Source organism: Pseudophryne corroboree, chromosome 3, assembly GCF_028390025.1.
Source record: "Pseudophryne corroboree isolate aPseCor3 chromosome 3, aPseCor3.hap2, whole genome shotgun sequence".
In the NCBI taxonomy this organism is placed as follows: domain Eukaryota; kingdom Metazoa; phylum Chordata; class Amphibia; order Anura; family Myobatrachidae; genus Pseudophryne; species Pseudophryne corroboree.
Window position 1 is genome coordinate 379,991,094 of NC_086446.1, and position 21,003 is coordinate 380,012,096.

The 21,003-nt window shown below is 50.5% G+C and overlaps 1 protein-coding gene across 3 annotated transcripts in view; it reads right to left on the reverse strand.

The window, feature by feature from the left end:
- DCAKD (dephospho-CoA kinase domain containing) overlaps positions 1-20,774 on the reverse strand; it is a 155,224-nt gene extending 134,450 nt beyond the window's left edge. Inside the window, exon 1 of one of the 3 annotated variants that reach the window (XM_063959982.1) lies at positions 20,699-20,774. The gene's annotated coding sequence lies outside the window, so the exon portion shown is untranslated. The other 2 variants (XM_063959980.1, XM_063959981.1) reach the window with 2 other exon arrangements.
- Between the last annotated feature and the right edge of the window lie 229 nt (positions 20,775-21,003).

Sequence of the window (21,003 nt, forward strand, 5' to 3'; positions counted from 1 at the left end):
ATGGCAGTGACCTCTTTCAGCAGGATAATGCACACAGCAAAAATTGTTCAAGAACATTACAAAAATTGAAGGTGCGGACTTGGATTTCAAATTCCCCAAAATCTCAATCCAACTGAACATCTCTGGGATGTACTGTAAACATAAAGAATCTGCTGATAACGTCTTGGTGCCAGATACCACCGGACATCTTCAGAGGTCTTGTGAAGTCTGTATTTCGAGAGGCCACAGCTGTTTTGGCGGCATAAGGGGGACCTACACAATATCAGGTAGGTGGTTTTAATGTTACAGCTGGCCGGTGTGTGTGTGTGTGTGTGTGTGTGTGTGTGTGTGTGTGTGTGTGTGTGTGTGTGTGTGTGTGTGTGTGCGCCACATACACCACACTCTCACGACAAGAGAAGTGTCAGCGGCTAATGCCATATCAACCCAAAGAAGCTAAGTGCGTCAGGGTGGGCGCCTTGTGGAGCCCAGTGTACCTCGCAGAAAGAGTTTTAACAAGGGTAAGTTCTTACCATAAAACTTGTTTTCTGCTGCGGGGTACCCTGGGCTCCACAAGTCTGGACAATGGGGATGTCCTAAAGCAGTTCCTTATGGGAGGGGACGCACTGTAGCGGGCACAAGAACCCGGCGTCCTAAGGAAGCATCCTGGGAAGCGGCAGTATCGAAGGCATAGAACCTTATGAACGTGTTCCCGGAGGACCACGTAGCCGCCTTGCACAATTGGTCAAGGGTCGCACCACGTTGGGCCGCCCAAGAAGGTCCAACAGACCGAGTAGAATGGGCCGTAATGTGAACAGGAGCTGACAGACCAGCCTTCACATAAGCATGCGCAATCACCATTCTAATACACCTGGCCAGGGTCTGCTTGTGAGCAGGCCAGCCACGTTTGTGAAATCCAAACAAAACACAGAGAGAATCAGACTTTCGAATAGAAGCAGTTCTCTTCACATAGATACAGAGAGCCCGTACCACATCCAAAGACCGCTCTTTGGGAGACAAATCAGGAGAGACAAAAGCTGGAACCACAATCTCCTGATTACGGTGAAACGAAGATACCACCTTAGGTAAATATCCGGGACGAGTCCTAAGAACCGCCCGGTCATGGTGAAAAATCAGATATGGGGAACTACAATACATGGCACCCAAATCCGACACTCTTCTAGCAGAGGCAATAGCCAGCAAGAACACCACCTTAAGGGAAAGCCACTTAAGGTCAGCTTGAACCAAGAGGTTCAAATGGAGGCTCCTGCAACGCCTCCACAACCACCGACAAGTCCCAAGGAGCCACAGGCGGGACATAGGGAGGTTGGATACGCAACACACCCTGAGTGAAAGTATGAACATCAGGTAAAGTCGCAATTTTTCTCTGAAACCACACCGACAAGGAAGAAATATGAACCTTGAGGGAGGCCAGACGCAGGCCTAAATCTAGGCCCTGCTGTAGAAAAGCCAAAAGTTTGGCTGTACTAAACTTGGAAGCGTCATAATGGTTAGATGCGCACCAAAGTAGGAATGCCAGACCCGATGGTAAATCCGAGTAGAGGCCGATTTCCAGGCCCGCAACATAGTTTTAATGACCTCTTCAGAAAAACCCTTAGCTCTTAAGACGGAAGCTTCAAGAGCCATGCCGTCAAAGACAGCCGGGCTAGGTACTGGTAGACACAGGGGCCCTGAACGAGGAGGTCTGGGCGTTGTGGAAGTAGAAGTGGACGCTCTGACGATAGGCCTTGCAGGTCTGAGAACCAGTGCCGTCTGGGCCACGCCGGAGCTATGAGAAGCAGATTTCCTTTTTCTTGCTTGAACTTCCGAATTACCCTGGGCAGGAGTGACACCGGAGGGAACACGTACTGCAGCCGAAACCTCCACGGCACTGCCAGCGCATCCACGAATGCTGCTTGAGGATCCCTTGTCCTTGCTCCGAAGACCAGAACCTTGTGATTGTGTCGAGACGCCATCAGATCCACATCTGGAAGACCGCACCTTTCCACGAGGAGTTGAAACACTTCTGGATGGAGGCCCCACTCGCCGGCATGCACGTCCTGACGACTGAGAAAGTCTGCTTCCCAATTCAGGACTCCTGGAATGAATATTGCCGATATTGCCGGTAGATGGCGTTCTGCCCAACGTAGAATCCGTGAGGCTTCCTTCATTGCCAAATGGCTTTGAGTGCCGCCTTGATGATTTATGTAAGCCACTGTGGTGGCGTTGTCCGACTGTACTTGAACGGGACGGTTCTGAATCAAATGCTGGGCTAGGTTCAACGCATTGAAGACCGCCCGCAATTCCAGAATGTTGATCGAGAGGAGAGATTCCTCCTTGGTCCACCAACCCTGAAGGGAGTGTTGCTCCAGCACCGCGCCCCAACCTCTTAGACTGGCATCTGTGGTCAACAGAACCAGAAGGGACGGCCTCTGCACAATTGTCGGTCCAGGAGCCACCAGAGCAGTGACAGACGGACCTCCGGAGTCAAAGAGATCATGTGAGACCTGATCCGGTGAGGCAGGTCGTCCCACTTGGCTAGAATCAGCTTCTGGAGGGGGCGAGAATGGAATTGAGCATACTCCACTATGTCGAATGCTGACACCATGAGGCCCAGCACTTGCATTGCCGAATGTATCGACACTTGCGGACGAGAAAGGAAGCAACGAATCCTGTCCTGAAGTTTCAGGACTTTCTCCTGTGACAAGAACAACCTCTGGTTGTGAGTGTCCAACAGCGCTCCCAGATGCACCATGCTCTGAGCAGGGACCAGGGAGGATTTCTTCCAGTTGATGAGCCACCCGTGGGCTTGTAGAAACCGGACCGTCATATCCAGATGACGCAGGAGAAGATCTGGGGAATTTGCCAGGATTAACAAGTCGTCCAGATACGGCAGTATCCTGACCCCTTGACGGTGGAGTACCACCGTCATCACCGCCATAACTTTGGTGAAGACTCGCGGAGCCGTTGTTAAACCAAAAGGTAACGCCCGAAACTGGTAATGGAGGTTGCCAATAGCGAACCTCAGGTATTGTTGACACTGCTATAGGAATATGCAGGTAAGCATCCTGTATGTCCAGGTAGACCATGTAGTCCCCAGGTTCCAAGGCCAGAACTATAGAGCGAAGGGTTTCCATACGGAACTTGGAAACCTTCACAAACTTATTCAGTGCCTTGAGGTTGAGAATGGGCCGGGAGGACCCATTCGGTTTCAGAACTAGAAACAGCGGAGAATAGTACCCCTGGCCACTCTGAGCAAGAGGCACCTGTACTACGACTCCTGTATCCAGGAGGGTCTGTACAACCGAATGCAGAGTGTTTGCCTTTGTCTTGTCCGACGGGACGTCTGTCTGGCAAAATCGATGAGGGGGTCGGTTTTTGAAGGCTATGGCGTAACCTCGAGTGACGACTTCCCGTACCCAGGCATCTGAAGTGGTCTTCAACCATTCCTGAGTATACCCTAGAAGCAGGCCCCCCACCCTGGGCTACCCCAGGGGGAGGCCCGCCCCGTCATGCGGCAGGCTTATCGGTCTTGGCTGCTGGCTGACAGGCAGCCCAGGCTCTTTTGGGCTTCGGCTCACCAGGTTTGGAAGTGCGGGCCTGCTTATGGTACGCCTGACCTTTTGCTTTACCTGAAGGACGAAAGGGGCGAAAGGACGTGCCTTTGGCCTTCGACACAGAAGGAGCTGTATTAGGCAGACAGGCAGTTTTGGCAGTAGCCAAGTCAGCCACTATCTTATTTAAGTCCTCCCCAAACAGAATATCCCCCTTGAAAGGGAGTACCTCCAGGGTTTTTCTAGAGTCCAGATCCACAGACCAGGATCTCAGCCACAATATCCTGCGAGCCAGGACTGACGTAGTAGAGGCCTTGGCTGCTAGGATACCGGCATCAGAAGCCACCTCTTTAATATAGCGAGAAGCTGTGACAATATATGACAAGCATTGTCTAGCATGGTCAGAGGAGATTTCAGCCTCTAACTCCAAGGCCCATGCTTCAATAGCCTCTGCCGCCCATGTAGCTGCAATAGTGGGCCATTGTGCAGCACCCGTGAGGGTGTAAATCGCTTTTAGACAACCCTCGACACGTTTAGGCTCTTTTAGAGACGTGACGGTAGTGACAGGTAGAGCTGAGGAAACCACCATCCTAGCCACATGTGAGTCTACTGGAGGAGGCGTTTCCCAATTCTTAGACAGCTCTGGCGCGAGGGGATAGCAAGCCAGCATCTTCTTTTGAGGCACAAACTTCGTACCCGGGCTTTGCCAGGGTTCCTGACGTATATCCACTAGGTGGTCAGAGTGAGGTAAAATTTGTTTAATCACCTTCTGACGCTTGAACCAATCTGGTTTCTTAGGAGGAACGGATGGCTCGGGATCATCCGTAATCTGCAGAATTAATTTAATAGCCTCCAAAAGATCAGGAACATCCACATGTGAACTACCCTCCCCATCAGCCGTATCTGAGTCAGAACCTGTGGGGTCAGTGTATGTGCTGTCTTCATCAGATGAGGTGTCAGTGACAGCAGTGGATTGTGAGGAGACGAGCACTCGCTTAGAGGACCTCTTGGACTTAGGCGAGTGTTGGTCAGACTTTTTAGTAGTCAGGGACTGGTTCAACTTCTTTAATTGAGCAGATAAATCGTCCGCACACGGCGGGTTAGCTGCAGGGACCACATACGGTTGTACCGGCATTGGGGGTCCCATAGGGGGTGTTAGTTTATGAACTAGCGTATGCAGAAGCGTGGAAAAAGCGGCCCACGGAGGGTCAATATGTGCCTCCGTTGCCACAGTCCCACTGGGGGGGCAAGGAGCCCCCAGAACCAGAGCCCACAGCTGCTATAGTCTCCCCATATGTGCCTGTGGCTTCAGCAACACCAGCAGTGTGTTCCGCCTCAGAACAGTTACCCTCAGAAGCAGACATGATATAACTTGCAGTATGAGGTAAAACAGTACAATTATTAGCAGCACTATATCCCTAAACCCAAACCCCTGCGCAGTGTAGTCAGCACCAGCAGAGATAAAGGAGAGATATGGTGACTAAATCACAGAGAAAAATACGTAATACGGTATATCTTTGTGAAAATCCTATATTAAATAACACCTGACGCACCAAGCCCCCTCAGGTTATAGAATTTAGGGATAGCAAGTTGAGTGAAAGACACGAGATGGACACCACTCAGCTATCAATGCACACACAAATAGTCACAGTTTGTACAATGCAGAGGTTATTACAGACAATAATACTGCACTGGACTAGCTTACACAGCTATATAGTCAATAGATATAACACTACACAGTAAGAAACTGGATGTATATCACAGGGTAATTGTACTAGGAAACCCTGACTAAGTGCACTCTTTCTTAACTAACACTGACTAAAAAGGCAGGTAGAATACTTAAGTGTCATGTAAAGGCACAGCGCTGACAACCAGGCGGCTTTACATAGGAGGATTTGCCCAAGCAGTCGCAGGAACAGTGAGCTGAGGAGTAATGGCGCCGCAGACACTGACAGGGAGTGAGGAAAGACAGAGATGCAGCTCCAGGGTGGGAACACTTGCTGGAAATGGCGCCCTGGGGCTGGGGGAGGGGCTTCAGGTCTAAGCCTTATCCCCCTTGCTGGCAAAACCACCGGGTACTGTGGGCGATATTAAAATCGGTTTTGAGAGAAAACCTGACCTGCGCCCATGCCCTGGTGATCTAGTGGGATCGCCTGTACTGCCACAGTGTCCACCGCCAGCGCGCGCGGCCCGCCTCCCACTGACCGCGCCGGATCGCGATAAAGACCGGGTCACTTACCACCTCCCGAAGCACGGCCACGCGATCCTGGAGAGCCCCAGCCGTGTGTGCCTAACGTGAAGAAAACCGGAGCCTCCGCTGTAGGTACCCGGCAACCAGGGCTCGGGAGTGTACAGCGCCGCTGGGGAGAGCTGGAGCTGCAGCAGAGAATGTCAGAAGACATTTACCACTGCTGCTGCCCTTGAAGTCTTCACTTTTTACCTCATAAAAAGCTTTTCTCAGGGCTGCTTGGAGCAGCCCCTCTGTTAAGTGCCTGCTTACTGCAGCACCAACTAACAAACTGAGCTCCTGTGCTGGGAGGCGGGGTTATAGAGGAGGCGGCGCTGTGCATTCTGGGAACAGTCAAAGCTTTGAGCCTGTTGGTGCATCGAATCAAGATCCTACTCAACACCCCATTGTCCAGACTTGTGGAGCCCAGTGTACCCCGCAGCAGAAAGTGTTATTCTCAGTGTTCCTTTTTCACCCTTAGCAGTGGGCAGGGGCGATTGGCCCACCAGGACAGATTCCGATGGGCCGGTCCCATATCCCCCCCAGGCAGGCTGATTCACACTCGGGCTGGCTCACACTGCCTCCAGTACTTGCGGTTCATTGGAATGCAATCCGGAAGTTAGGCTAGTGGGTACTTCCCGGTGCCGCTAGCCGTGAAAAGTGGTGAAGCTGTTCTACCAATGGGGGAGCTGGAGAAATGTAACCAGCCCAGCAACATCCTCTCTCTGGCCTCGGCCAGAGGGCTCTTCAATGAGCCCGGCCTGGGAGCAGCAGCAAAGCGATGGTCGGAGCCGGGTTCACTACACCCGCCGCACCCCAGCTCCCGCACTCTCACTGAACTGGCCAGAGCGATGACTGAGCACTGAAGGGGACCCAGCAGAGAGGTTAATTTTAATTACATTATTTGCATTATCATGTTAGTGTAAGGGTTAGGGCGTCCCCGTCACAGTGTATGGTTTGGGGACTGGACAGGAGCAGGACATACTTTGTTCTCAGGATGCCAGCTGACCAGGCAGCACTCACAGCCAGCCCTGGGACAATCTCTTATGCAAAGTCCTTCAGCCCTATAGCTGCCCGATATCTGTCCATGATGATGGACCTATCTATGTAATGCGGTGGCTACGTATGTTGGGGGTCATTCAGAGTTGTTCGCTCGTTAGTTTTTTTCGCAACGGTGCGATTAGTCGCAAACTGCGCATGCGCAATGTTCGCAGTGCGCCTGCACCAAGTAAATTAGCACAAAAGTTTGGTATTTTACTCACGGCCTAACGAAGATTTTTCATCGTTCTGGTGATCGTAGTGTGATTGACAGGAAGTGGGTGTTTCTGGGTGGAAACTGGTCGTTTTATGGGAGTGTGCGGAAAAACGCAGGCGATTCTGGGAAAAACGCGGGAGTGGCTGGAGAAATGGGGGAGTGTCTGGGTGAACGCTGGGTGTGTTTGTGACGTCAAACCAGGAACGAAACTGACTGAACTGATCGCAGTGTAGGAGTTAGTCTCGAGCTACTCAGAAACTGCTAAGAAATTTCTATTCGCAATTCTGCTAATCTTTCGTTCGCAATTCTGCTATGCTAAGATACACTCCCAGAGGGCGGCGGCTTAGCGTGTGCAATGCTGCTAAAAGCAGCTAGCGAGCGAACAACTCGGATTGAGGGCCGTAATGTGGTGGCTATGTATGTAATGTGGTACTATTTGTGTAATGAGGTGCTATACGTGTAATGTGGTGCTATTCGTATAATGTGGTGGCTATGTATGTAATCAGGGGTGGATTGGCCACTGGGACAGATTCCGGTGTGCTGGTCCCCTGTGTCTGTGTTTCACTACTTGTGTGCGCTCCCTCCCTGTACTGTGCTGTATGTAGTGTGTGCTCCCTCCCTGTACTGTGCTGTATGTAGTGTGTGCTCCCTCCCTGTACTGTACTGTATGTAGTGTGTGCTCCTCCTACCTGTACTGTACTGTATGTAGTGTGTGCTCCCTCCCTGTACTGTGCTGTATGTAGTGTGTGCTCCTCCTACCTGTACTGTGCTGTATGTAGTGTGTGCTCCCCCTCCCTGTACTGTGCTGTATGTAGTGTGTGCTCCTCCTCCCTGTACTGTGCTGTATGTAGTGTGTGCTCCCTCCCTGTACTGTATGTAGTGTGTGCTCCTTCCCTGTACTGTGCTGTATGTAATGTGTGCTCCCTCCCTGTACTGTGCTGTATGTAGTATGTGCTCTCTCCCTGTACTGTGCTGTATATAGTGTGTGCACCCTCCCTGTACTGTGCTGTATATAGAGTGTGTGCTCCCTCCCTGTACTGTGCTGTATGTAGTGTGTGCTTCCCCTCACTGTACTGTATGTAGTATGTGCTCCTCCTCCCTGTACTGTGCTGTATGTAGTGTGTGCTCCCTCCCTGTACTGTGCTGTATGTAGGGTGTGCTCCCCCTCCCTGTACTGTGCTGTATGTAGTGGGTGCTCCCTCCCTGTACTGTGCTGTATGTAGTGTGTGCTCCCTCCCTGTACTGTGCTGTATGTAGTGTGTGCTCCCTCCCTGTACTGTGCTGTATGTAGTGGGTGCTCCCTCCCTGTACTGTATATAGTATGTGCTCCCTCCCTGTACTGTGCTGTATGTAGTGTGTGCTCCCTCCCTGTACTGTGCTGTATGTAGTATGTGCTCTCTCCCTGTACTGTGCTGTATATAGAGTGTGCACCCTCCCTGTACTGTGCTGTATGTAGTGTGTGCTCCCTCCCTGTACTGTGTTGTATGTAGTGTGTGCTCCCCCTCCCTGTACTGTGCTGTATGTAGTGTGTGCTCCCTCCCTGTACTGTGTTGTATGTAGTGTGTGCTTCCCCTCCCTGTGCTTTGAAACATATAAGGTCAAAAAAATAAGATTTTACTTACCGATAAATCTATTTCTCGTAGTCCGTAGTGGATGCTGGGGACTCCGTCAGGACCATGGGGATTAGCGGCTCCGCAGGAGACAGGGCACAAAAATAAAGCTTTAGGATCAGGTGGTGTGCACTGGCTCCTCCCCCTATGACCCTCCTCCAAGCCTCAGTTAGGATACTGTGCCCGGACGAGCGTACACAATAAGGAAGGATTTTGAATCCCGGGTAAGACTCATACCAGCCACACCAATCACACCGTACAACTTGTGATCTGAACCCAGTTAACAGTATGACAACGTAGGAGCCTCTGAACAGACGGCTCACAACAATAATAACCCGATTTTTGTACCAATAACTATGTACAAGTATTGCAGACAATCCGCACTTGGGATGGGCGCCCAGCATCCACTACGGACTACGAGAAATAGATTTATCGGTAAGTAAAATCTTATTTTCTCTAACGTCCTAGTGGATGCTGGGGACTCCGTCAGGACCATGGGGATTATACCAAAGCTCCCAAACGGGCGGGAAAGTGCGGATGACTCTGCAGCACCGAATGAGAGAACTCCAGGTCCTTTTTAGCCAGGGTATCAAATTTGTAGAATTTTACAAACGTGTTCTCCCCCCGACCACGTAGCTGCTCGGCAGAGTTGTAATGCCGAGACCCCTCGGGCAGCCGCCCAGGATGAGCCCACCTTCCTTGTGGAATGGGCATTTACATATTTTGGCTGTGGCAGGCCTGCCACATAATGTGCAAGCTGAATTGTACTACACATCCAACTAGCAATCGTCTGCTTAGAAGCAAGAGCACCCAGTTTGTTGGTTGCATACAGGATAACAGCAAGTCAGTTTTCCTGACTCCAGCCGTCCTGGAAACCGATATTTTCAGGGCCCTGACAACATCTAGCAACTTGGAGTCCTCCAAGTCCCTAGTAGCCGCAGGTACCACAATAAGCTGGTTCAGGTGAAACGCTGACACCACCTTAGGGAGAAACTGGGGACGAGTCTGCAGCTCTGCCCTGTCCGAATGGACAATCAGATATGGGCTTTTGTGAGACAAAGCCGCCAATTCTGACACTCGCCTGGCCGAGGCCAGGGCCAACATCATGGTCACTTTCCATGTGAGATATTTCAAATCCACAGATTTGAGCGGTTTAAACCAATGTGATTTGAAGAATCCCAGCACTACGTTGAGATCCCACAGTGCCACTGGAGGCACAAAAGGGGGTTGTATATGCAGTACTCCCTTGAGAAACTTCTGGACTTCAGGAACTGAAGCCAATTCTTTCTGGAAGAAAATCGACAGGACCGAAATTTGAACCTTAATGGACCCCAATCTGAGGCCCATAGACACTCCTGTTTGCAGGAAATGCAGGAATCGACCGAGTTGAAATTTCTTCGTGGAGCCTTCCTGGCCTCACACCACGCAACATATTTTCGCCACATGTGGTGATAATGTTGTGCGGTCACGTCCTTCCTGGCTTTGACCATGGTAGGAAAGACCTCTTCCGGAATGCCTTTTTTCCTTAGGATCCGGCGTTCAACCGCCATGCCGTCAAACGCAGCCGCGGTAAGTCTTGGAACAGACATGGTACGTGCTGAAGCAAGTCCCTTCTTAGCGGCAGAGGTCACGAGTCCTCTGTGAGTATCTCTTGAAGTTCCGGGTACCAAGTCCATCTTGGCCAATCCGGAGCCACGAGTATAGTTCTTACTTCTCTACGTCTTATAATTCTCAATACCTTGGGTATTAGAAGCAGAGGAGGAAACACATACATCGACTGGTACGCCCACGGTGTTACCAGAACGTCCACAGCTATTGCCTGAAAGTCTCTTGACCTGGCGCAATACCTGTCCAGTTTTTTGTTCAGGCGGGACGCCATCATGTACAACTTTGGTCTTTCCCAACGGTTCACAATCATGTGGAAAACTTCCCGATGAAGTCCCCACTCTCCCGGGTGGAGGTCGTGCCTGCTGAGGAAGTCTGCTTCCCAGTTGTCCACTCCCGGAATGAACACTGCTGACAGTGCTATCACATGATTTTCCGCCCAGCGAAAAATCCTTGCAGTTTTTTCCATTGTCCTCCTGCTTCTTGTGCCGCCCTGTCTGTTTACGTGGGCGACTGCCGTGATGTTGTCCCACTGGATCAATACCGGCTGACCTTGAAGCAGAGGTCTTGCTAAGCTTAGAGCATTATAAATTGCCCTTAGCTCCAGTATATTTATGTGGAGAAAAGTCTCCAGACTTGATCACACTCCCTGGAAATTTTTTCCCTGTGTGACTGCTCCCCAGCCTCTCAGGCTGGCCTCCGTGGTCACCAGCATCCAATCCTGAATGCCGAATCTGCGGCCCTCTAGAAGATGAGCACTCTGTAACCACCACAGGAGAGACACCCTTGTCCTTGGAGATAGGGTTATCCGCTGATGCATCTGAAGATGCGATCCGGACCATTTGTCCAGCAGATCCCACTGAAAAGTTCTTGCGTGGAATCTGCCGAATGGAATCGCTTCGTAATAAGCCACCATTTTTCCCAGTACTCTTGTGCAATGATGCACTGACACTTTTCCTGGTTTTAGGAGGTTCCTGACTAGGTCGGATAACTCCCTGGCTTTCTCCTCCGGGAGAAACACCTTTTTCTGGCCTGTGTCCAGAATCATCCCTAGGAACAGCAGACGTGTCGTCGGAAACAACTGCGGTTTTGGAATATTTAGAATCCACCCGTGCTGTCGTAGAACTACTTGAAATAGTGCTACTCCGACCTCCAACTGTTCTCTGGACCTTGCTCTTATCAGGAGGTCGTCCATTTTCTTCGAAGAAGAATCATCATTTCGGGCATTACCTTGGTAAAGACCCGGAGTGCCGTGGACAATCCAAACGGCAGCGTCTGAAACTGATAGTGACAGTCTGTACCACGAACCTGAGATACCCTTGGTGAGAAGGGCAAATTGGGACATGGAGGTAAGCATCCCTGATGTCCCGGGACACCATATAGTCCCCTTCTTCCTGGTTCGCTATCACTGCTCTGAGTGACTCCATCTTGATTTGAACCTTTGTAAGTGTTCAAATATTTCAGATTTAGAATAGGTCTCACCGAGCCATCTGGTTTCAGTACCACAATATAGTGTGGAATAATACCCCTTTCCTTGTTGTAGGAGGGGTACTTTGATTATCACCTGCTGGGAATACAGCTTGTGAATTGTTTGCAATACTGGCTCCCTGTCGGAGGGAGACGTTGGTAAAGCAGACTTCAGGAACCTGCGAGGGGAAACGTCTCGACTTTCCAATCTGTACCCCTGGGATACTACTTGTAGGATCCAGGGGTCCTGTACGGCTCCAGCGTCATGCTGAGAACTTGGCAGAAGCGGTGGAAGGCTTCTGCTCCTGTGAATGGGCTGCCTGCTGCAGTCTTCTTCCCTTTCCTCTATCCCTGGGCAGATATGCTTATGGGGACGAAAGGACTGAGGCTGAAAAGACGGTGTCTTTTTCTGCATAGATGTGACTTAGGGTAAAAACGGTGGAATTCCCAGCAGTTGCCGTGGCCACCAGGTCCGATGGACCGACCCCAAATAACTCCTCCCCTTTATACGGCAATACATCTTTGTGCCGTTTGGAATCTGCATCACCTGACCACTGTCGTGTCCATAAACATCTTTTGGCAGATATGGACATCGCACTTACTCTTGATGCCAGAGTGCAAATATCCCTCTGTACATCTCGCATATATAGAAATGCATTTTTTTAAATGCTCTGTAGTAAATAAAATACTGTCCCTGTCAAGGGTATCAATATTTTCAGTCAGGGAATCCGACCAAGCCACCCCCGCGCTGCACATCCAGGCTGAGGCGATCGCTGGTCGCAGTATAACACCAGTATGTGTGTATATACTTTTTAGGATATTTTCCAGCCTCCTATCAGCTGGCTCCTTGAGGGCGGCCGTATCTGGAGACGGTACCGCCACTTGTTTTGATAAGCGTGTGAGCGCCTTATCCACCCTAAGGGGTGTTTCCCAACGCGCCCTAACTTCTGGCGGGAAAGGGTATACCGCCAATAATTTTCTATCGGGGGAACCCCGCGCCTCATCACACACTTCATTTAATTTATCTGATTCAGGAAAAACTATAGGTAGTTTTTCCACACCCCACATAATACCCTTTTTTGTGGTACTTGTAGTATCAGAAATATGTAACACCTCCTTCATTGCCCTTAACAAGTAACGTGTGGCCCTAAAGGAAAATACGTTTGTTTCTTCACCGTCGACACTGGAGTCAGTGTCCGTGTCTGTGTCGACCGACTGAGGTAAAATGGGCATTATAACGTCCCTGACGGTGTTTTAGACGCCTGGACAGATACTAATATGTTTGCCGGCCGTCTCATGTCGTCAACCGACTTGCAGCGTGTTGACATTATCACGTAATTCCTTAAATAAGCCATCTATTCCGGTGTCGACTCCCTAGAGAGTGACATCACCATTACAGGCAATTTGCTCCGCCTCCCAACATCGTCCTCATACATGTCGACACACACGTACCGACACACAGCACACACACAGGGAATGCTCTGATAGAGGACAGGACCCACTAGCCCTTTGGGGAGACAGAGGGAGAGTTTGCCAGCACACACCAAAAACGCTATAATTATACAGGGACAACCTTTATATAAGTGCTTTTCCCTTATAGCATTTTAATATATGTAGTCATATCGCCAAATCAGTGCCCCCCCCTCTCTGTTTTAACCCTGTTTCTGTAGTGCAGTGCAGGGGAGAGCCTGGGAGCCTTCCCACCAGCATTTCTGTGAGGGAAAATGGCGCTGTGTGCTGAGGAGAATAGGCCCCGCCCCCTTTTCGGCGGGCTTCTTCTCCCGTTTTTCTGAGACCTGGCAGGGGTTAAATACATCCATATAGCCCCCAGGGGCTATATGCGATGTATTTTTAGCCATAAAAAAGGTATTATACATTGCTGCCCAGGGCGCCCCCCCAGCGCCCTGCACCCTCCGTGACCGCTGTGTGAAGTGTGCTGACAACAATGGCGCACAGCTGCAGTGCTGTGCGCTACCTCAGGAAGACTGAAAAGTCTTCTGCCGCCTGCTTCTGGACCTCTTCCATCTTCGGCATCTGCAAGGGGGGTCGGCGGCGCGGCTCCGGGACGAACCCCAGGGTGAGACCTGTGTTCCGACTCCCTCTGGAGCTAATGGTGTCCAGTAGCCTAAGAAGCCAATCCATCCTGCACGCAGGTGAGTTCACTTCTCTCCCCTAAGTCCCTCGATGCAGTGAGCCTGTTGCCAGCAGGACTCACTGAAAACCTAAAAACTTTTTCTAAGCAGCTCTTTAGGAGAGCCACCTAGATTGCACCCTGCTCGGACGGGCACAAAAACCTAACTGAGGCTTGGAGGAGGGTCATAGGGGGAGGAGCCAGTGCACACCACCTGATCCTAAAGCTTTATTTTTGTGCCCTGTCTCCTGCGGAGCCGCTAATCCCCATGGTCCTGACGGAGTCCCCAGCATCCACTAGGACGTTAGAGAAAAGGGGTTTGTAGAATAAAAAAATCAATAAAATCAGAAGTAGATTAAAGGCATGACTGCAGTGTCAGTAGACACTGAAAGTGGGCATATCAGTCCTTGTATATTCAGACGTACAGATCAGGGAAGGGCATTGTAGCAGCCTATGCATAAAGTCGCAGGTAAACATTAGCATAACATGAAGCAAAGAAGGCCCCAACTGTGTCTATCTCTGAATCAGGACCTCTGAGTGACCCCGCCCTCTAGACAGCCCCTCCCCCTTAACAGACTCCACCCCCATTAGGGCTGCTTCCATAAATTTCCAGGGCTGGTGTTCAATGAATCCCAATCCGCCCCTGGCACTGGGAGATGGAGTAGACCCAAAAAACTGCTCCAAAAGTATTAAAAAAATAAAATCTCAGAAGGAATGTAACCGCCAAAAGTTAAAGTCTAACCATGGTGGGTTACTACACTTGTGTAAGAGACAAAAATAAGATTTTACTCACCGGTAAATCTATTTCTCGTAGTCCGTAGTGGATGCTGGGGACTCCGTAAGGACCATGGGGAATAGACGGGCTCCGCAGGAGACTGGGCACTCTAAGAAAGATTTAGTACTACTGGTGTGCACTGGCTCCTCTCTCTATGCCCCTCCTCCAGACCTCAGTTAAGGAAACTGTGCCCGGAAGAGCTGACATTACAAGGAAAGGATTTTGGAATCCAGGGTAAGACTCATACCAGCCACACCAATCACACCGTATAACTCGTGATAAACTTACCCAGTCAACAGTATGAACAACAAAAGAGCATCAAACAATGGATGCCAACATAACATAACCCTTTAATAAGCAATAACTATATACACGTATTGCAGAAAGTCCGCACTTGGGACGGGCGCCCAGCATCCACTACGGACTAAGAGAAATAGATTTACCGGTGAGTAAAATCTTATTTTCTCTGACGTCCTAGTGGATGCTGGGGACTCCGTAAGGACCATTGGGATTATACCAAAGCTCCCAAACGGGCGGGAGAGTGCGGATGACTCTGCAGCACCGAATGGGCAAACACAAGGTCCTCCTCAGCCAGGGTATCAAACTTGTAGAACTTTGCAAATGTGTTCGAACCCGACCAAGTAGCTGCTCGGCAAAGCTGTAATGCCGAGACCCCTCGGGCAGCCGCCCAAGAAGAGCCCACTTTCCTTGTGGAATGGGCTTTCACTGATTTTGGATGCGGCAATCCAGCCACAGAATGAGCCTGCTGAATCGTGTTACAGATCCAGCGAGCAATGGTTTGCTTTGAAGCAGGAGCACCCAGCTTGTTGGATGCATATAGGATAAATAGCGAGTCAGTTTTCCTGACTCCAGCCGTCCTGGCTACATAGATCTTCAAAGCCCTGACTACATCAAGCAACTTGGAATCCTCTAAGTCACGAGTAGCCGCAGGCACCACAATGGGTTGGTTCAAATGAAAGGATGACACCACCTTCGGCAGAAATTGCGGACGAGTCCGTAATTCTGCCCTGTCCATATGGAAAACCAGATTGGGGCTTTTACATGACAGAGCTGCCAATTCTGACACACGCCTAGCCGAAGCTAAGGCCAATAGCATGACCGCCTTCCACGTGAGATACTTTAGCTCCACGGTCTTAAGTAGCTCAAACCAGTGGGATTTCAGAAAACCCAACACCACGTTGAGATCCCAAGGTGCCACTGGTGGCACAAAAGGGGGCTGGATATGCAGCACTCCCTTAACAAACGTCTGAACCTCAGGAAGAGAAGCCAGTTCCTTTTGAAAGAAAATGGATAGGGCCGAAATCTGGACCTTTATGGACCCCAACTTCAAGCCCATAGTTACTCCAGACTGTAGGAAGTGCAGGAACCGTCCCAGCTGGAATTCCTCTGTAGGGGCCTTCCTTGCCTCACACCAGGCAACATATTTTCGCCATATACGGTGATAGTGTTTTGCTGTCACGTCCTTCCTAGCCTTTATCAGCGTAGGAATAAATTCATCTGGAATGCCTTTTTCCGCTAGGATCCTGCGTTCAACCGCCATGCCGTCAAACGCAGCCGCGGTAAGTCTTGGAACAGACAGGGCCCCTGTTGCAGCAGGTCCTGTCTGAGAGGCAGAGGCCATGGGTCCTCTGTGAGCATTTCTTGCAGTTCCGGGTACCAAGTCCTTCTTGGCCAATCCGGAACAATGAGAATTGTTCTCACTCCTCTTTTTCTTACGATTCTCAGCACCTTGGGTATGAGAGGAAGAGGAGGAAACACATAGACCGGTGTTACTAGTGCGTCCACAGCTATCGCCTGAGGGTCTCTTGACCTGGCGCAATACCTTTGCAGCTTTTTGTTGAGACGGGATGCCATCATGTCCACCTGTGGCAGTTCTCATCGATTTGTAATCTGAGTGAAGACTTCGTGATGAAGTCCCCACTCTCCCGGGTGGAGGTCGTGCCTGCTGAGGAAGTCTGCTTCCCAGTTGTCCACTCCCGGAATGAACACTGCCGACAGTGCTTGCACGTGATTCTCCGCCCAACGAAGAATCCTGGTGGCTTCCGCCATCGCCACTCTGCTTCTTGTGCCGCCCTGGCGGTTTACATGAGCCACTGCGGTGATGTTGTCTGACTGAATCAGCACCGGTTGGTTGCGAAGCAGAGGCTCCGCTTGACTCAGGGCGTTGTATATGGCCCTTAGTTCTAGGATATTTATGTGCAGACAAGCTTCCTGACTTGACCACAACCCTTGGAAGTTTCTTCCCTGAGTGACTGCCCCCCCATCCTCGGAGGCTCGCATCCGTGGTCTTCAGGACCCAGTCCTGTATGCCGAACCTGCGGCCCTCGAGAAGGTGAGCACTCTGCAGCCACCACAGAAGGGACACCCTGGCCCTGGGGGATAGGGTGATCAGCCGATGCATCTGAAGATGCGATCCGGACCACTTGTCCAACAGATCCCACTGAAAGATCCTCGCATGGAACCTGCCGAAGGGGATGACTTCGTATGATGCCACCATCTTTCCCAGGACTCGCGTGCAGTCATGCACCGACACCTGTTTCGGTTTTAAGAGGTCTCTGACTAGAGTCACGAGCTCCTGAGTCTTCTCCGCCGGGAGAAACACCTTCTTCTGGTCTGTGTCCAGAATCATGCCCAGAAAGGGCAGACGCGTCGTAGGAATCAGCTGCGACTTTGGGATATTCAGAATCCAGCCATGCCGCTGTAACACTTCCTGAGAGTGTGCTACGCTGATCAGCAACTGCTCTCTGGACCTCGCCTTTATGAGGAGATCGTCCAAGTATGGGATAACTGTGACTCCTTGTTTTCTCAGGATCACCATTATTTCCGCCATTACCTTGGTAAATATTCTCGGTGCCGTGGAGAGCCCAAACGGCAACGTCTGGAATTGGTAATGACAATCCTGTACCACAAATCTGAGGTACTCCTGATGAGGTGGATAAATGGGGACATGCAAGTAAGCATCCTTGATGTCCAGAGACACCATAAAATCCCCCTCCTCCAGGCTTGCAATGACCGCTCTGAGCGATTCCATTTTGAACTTGAATCTTTTCAGATAAATGTTCAGGGACTTTAAATTCAATATGGGCCTGACCGAACCGTCCGGTTTCGGTACCACAAACATTGTGGAATAGTATCCCCTTCCCTGTTGAAGGAGAGGAACCTTTACCACCACCTGCTGGAGATATAACTTGTGAATTGCCGCTAACACTACTTCCCTTTCTATGGGGGAAGCTGGCAGGGCCGATTTGAGGTAACGGTGAGGGGGCATCACTTCGAATTCCAGCTTGAATCCCTGAGACACAATCTGTATAGCCCAGGGATCCACCTGTGAGCAAACCCACTGGTGGCTGAAATTTCGGAGACGCGCCCCCACCGCTCCTGGCTCCACCTGTGGAGCCCCAGCGTCATGCGGTGGATTTAGTGGAAGCCGGGGAGGACTTCTGTTCCTGGGAACTAGCTGTATGGTGCAGCTTCTTTCCTCTACCCCTGCCTCTGGCAAGAAAGGACGCACCTCTGACCTTCTTGCTTCTTTGTGATCGAAAGGACTGCATTTGGTAATACGGTGCTTTCTTAGGCTGTGAGGGAATATTTGGCAAAAATTTTTACTTCCCAGCCGTAGCTGTGGAAACTAGGTCCGAGAGACCGTCCCCAAACAATTCCTCACCCTTGTAAGGCAAAACCTCCATGTGCTTTTTGGAGTCGGCATCACCTGTCCATTGCAGAGTCCACAGGACCCTTCTGGCAGAAATTGACATTGCATTTATTCTAGAGCCCAGTAGGCAAATGTCCCTCTGGGCATCCCTCATATATAGGACAGCGTCTTTTATATGCCCCAGGGTCAGTAAAATGGTATCCTTGTCTAAGGTATCCAGTTCCTCAGACAGATTATCTGTCCATGCTGCTACAGCACTACACATCCAGGCCGACGCAATCGTCGGCCTCAGTAGAGTACCTGAATGTGTATAAACAGACTTCAGGATACTTTCCTGCTTCCTATCTGCAGGATCCTTTAGGGCGGCCGTATCCTGTGACGGCAGGGCCACCTTCTTAGATAAGCGTGTCAGAGCTTTATCTACCCTAGGGGAGGATTCCCAGCACATCCTGTCCGTTGGCGGGAAAGGGTACGCCATAAGTAACCTTTTGGAAATCAGCACTTTCCTATCTGGGGAATCCCACGCTTTTCACATAACTCATTTAACTCATGGGAAGGGGGAAAAGTCACTTCTTGCTTTTTCTCCCCATACATATAAACCCTCTTGTCAGGGACAGGGTTTTCCTCTGATATGTGCAATACATCCTTCATTGCTATAATCATGTAGCGGATGGCTTTAGCCATTTTAGGCTGCAATTTTGCATCATCGTCATCGACACTGGAGTCAGAATCCGTGTCGATATCTGTGTCAACAATTTTGGATAGTAGGCGCTTCTGAGACCCTGACGGCCTCTGCGCTGTAGGATCAGGCATGGGCTGAGACCCCGACTGTCCCAAGGCATCAGCTTTATCCAACCTTTTATGCAAGGAGTTTACATTATCATTTAACACCGTTCACATATCCATCCAATCAGGTGTCGGCGCCGACACGTCATTCATCTGCACTTGCTCTGCCTCCACATAGCCCTCCTCGTCAAACATGTCGACACACGCGTACCGACACACACCACACACAGGGGATGCTCTATATGAGGACAGGACCCCCACAAGGCCTTTTGGAGAGACAGAGAGAGAGTATGCCAGCACATACCCCAGCGCTATATGACCCAGGAATCACACAGTAACTTAGTGTTTACCCAGTAGCTGCTGTATATATGATTAATGCGCTAAATTTATGTGCCCCCCCCTCTCTTTTTACCCTCTTTCTACCGTGAGTCTGCAGGGGAGAGCCTGGGGAGCTTCCTCTCAGCGGAGCTGTGGAGAGAAAATGGCGCTGGTGAGTGCTGAGGAAGAAGGCCCCGCCCACTCAGCGGCGGGCTTCTGTCCCGCGATTTTGTGTAAAATTAATGGCGGGGGCTCATGCATATTACAGTGCCCAGCTGTATATATGCTGCTTTTGCCAGGAGGTAATCAATTGCTGCCCAGGGCGCCCCCCCCCTGCGCCCTGCTTTCTACAGTGACCGGAGTGTGTGGGTTAGTGTGGGCGCAATGGCGCACAGCTGCAGTGCTGTGCGCTACCTCAGTGAAGACAGGAGTCTTCTGCCGCCGATTTTGACGTCTTCTTGCTTCAACCCGCCGGCTTCTGGCTCTGCGAGGGGGACGGCGGCGCGGCTCCGGGAACGGACGACCAAGGTTAGGTTCCTGTGTTCGAACCCCTCTGGAGCTAATGGTGTCCAGTAGCCTAAGCGCAACCTAGCCGCAGTTAGTAGGTTGCTTCTCTCCCCTCAGTCCCACGTAGCAGAGAGTCTGTTGCCAGCAGAAGCTCTCTGAAAATAAAAAAACCTAACTAAAATACTTTCTTATTAGCAAGCTCAGGAGAGCTCACTAAAATGCACCCAGCTCTGTCCGGGCACAGATTCTAACTGAGGTCTGGAGGAGGGGCATAGAGGGAGGAGCCAGTGCACACCAGTAGTACTAAATCTTTCTTAGAGTGCCCAGTCTCCTGCGGAGCCCGTCTATTCCCCATGGTCCTTACGGAGTCCCCAGCATCCACTAGGACGTTAGAGAAAAGGGCATATATAGAGTCATGTAACTGAAAGTGCCATTTCTGAAAATGGACATGACAGAGAGACTCATGACAGGTACAAATACAAGACAACTACTCTGTTATCTGTAATAATCATTGCAGACTGACTCCTCGATGTCTCTCATTCCAATAACAAAACATCGGCGGTGATACCAGGGCTACAGTTAATTTACACTGACCATATTTACAAGACACAGTAATAAGGAGAAGAAAATCGTCTAAATGACACAGTAAACGTCACAAACATAATAACCAGCCCCCAGTGGTCTCCTAAATTATTCTACAACATACCACGGACCACTTATACTACCTGCCCTATGCCAGCCCGCGATTCAGTCACCTCCTCCCATCCTGCTCTCCTATTGGCCGTCATTTCTATAAACAGAAGCAACGCCTTACTCGTACTAGCGCGTTGACTGCAACTTCCGGGTATAATATCCTAATTCCGCCCATCCTGTCTGACCTCTGCCAGTAGTAGTGTGCTCGTTGCTAGGAGGCAGAAGGCGTCGGTGCTGCTGATGCGTTAAACTGCTAGCGGAGCAGGCAATCTACGGCCACTGTGGTAAAAGGTCGCGGCCGGGACTAGTGAGCTCGCTAGGAAATAAAACATGACCCATGACTTGATTTTTTCTTAGCTACTCTTTGTTTACATTTTCAGATATGGATGTTCAATATATAACTACTCAATTATGCACAGAATTGAA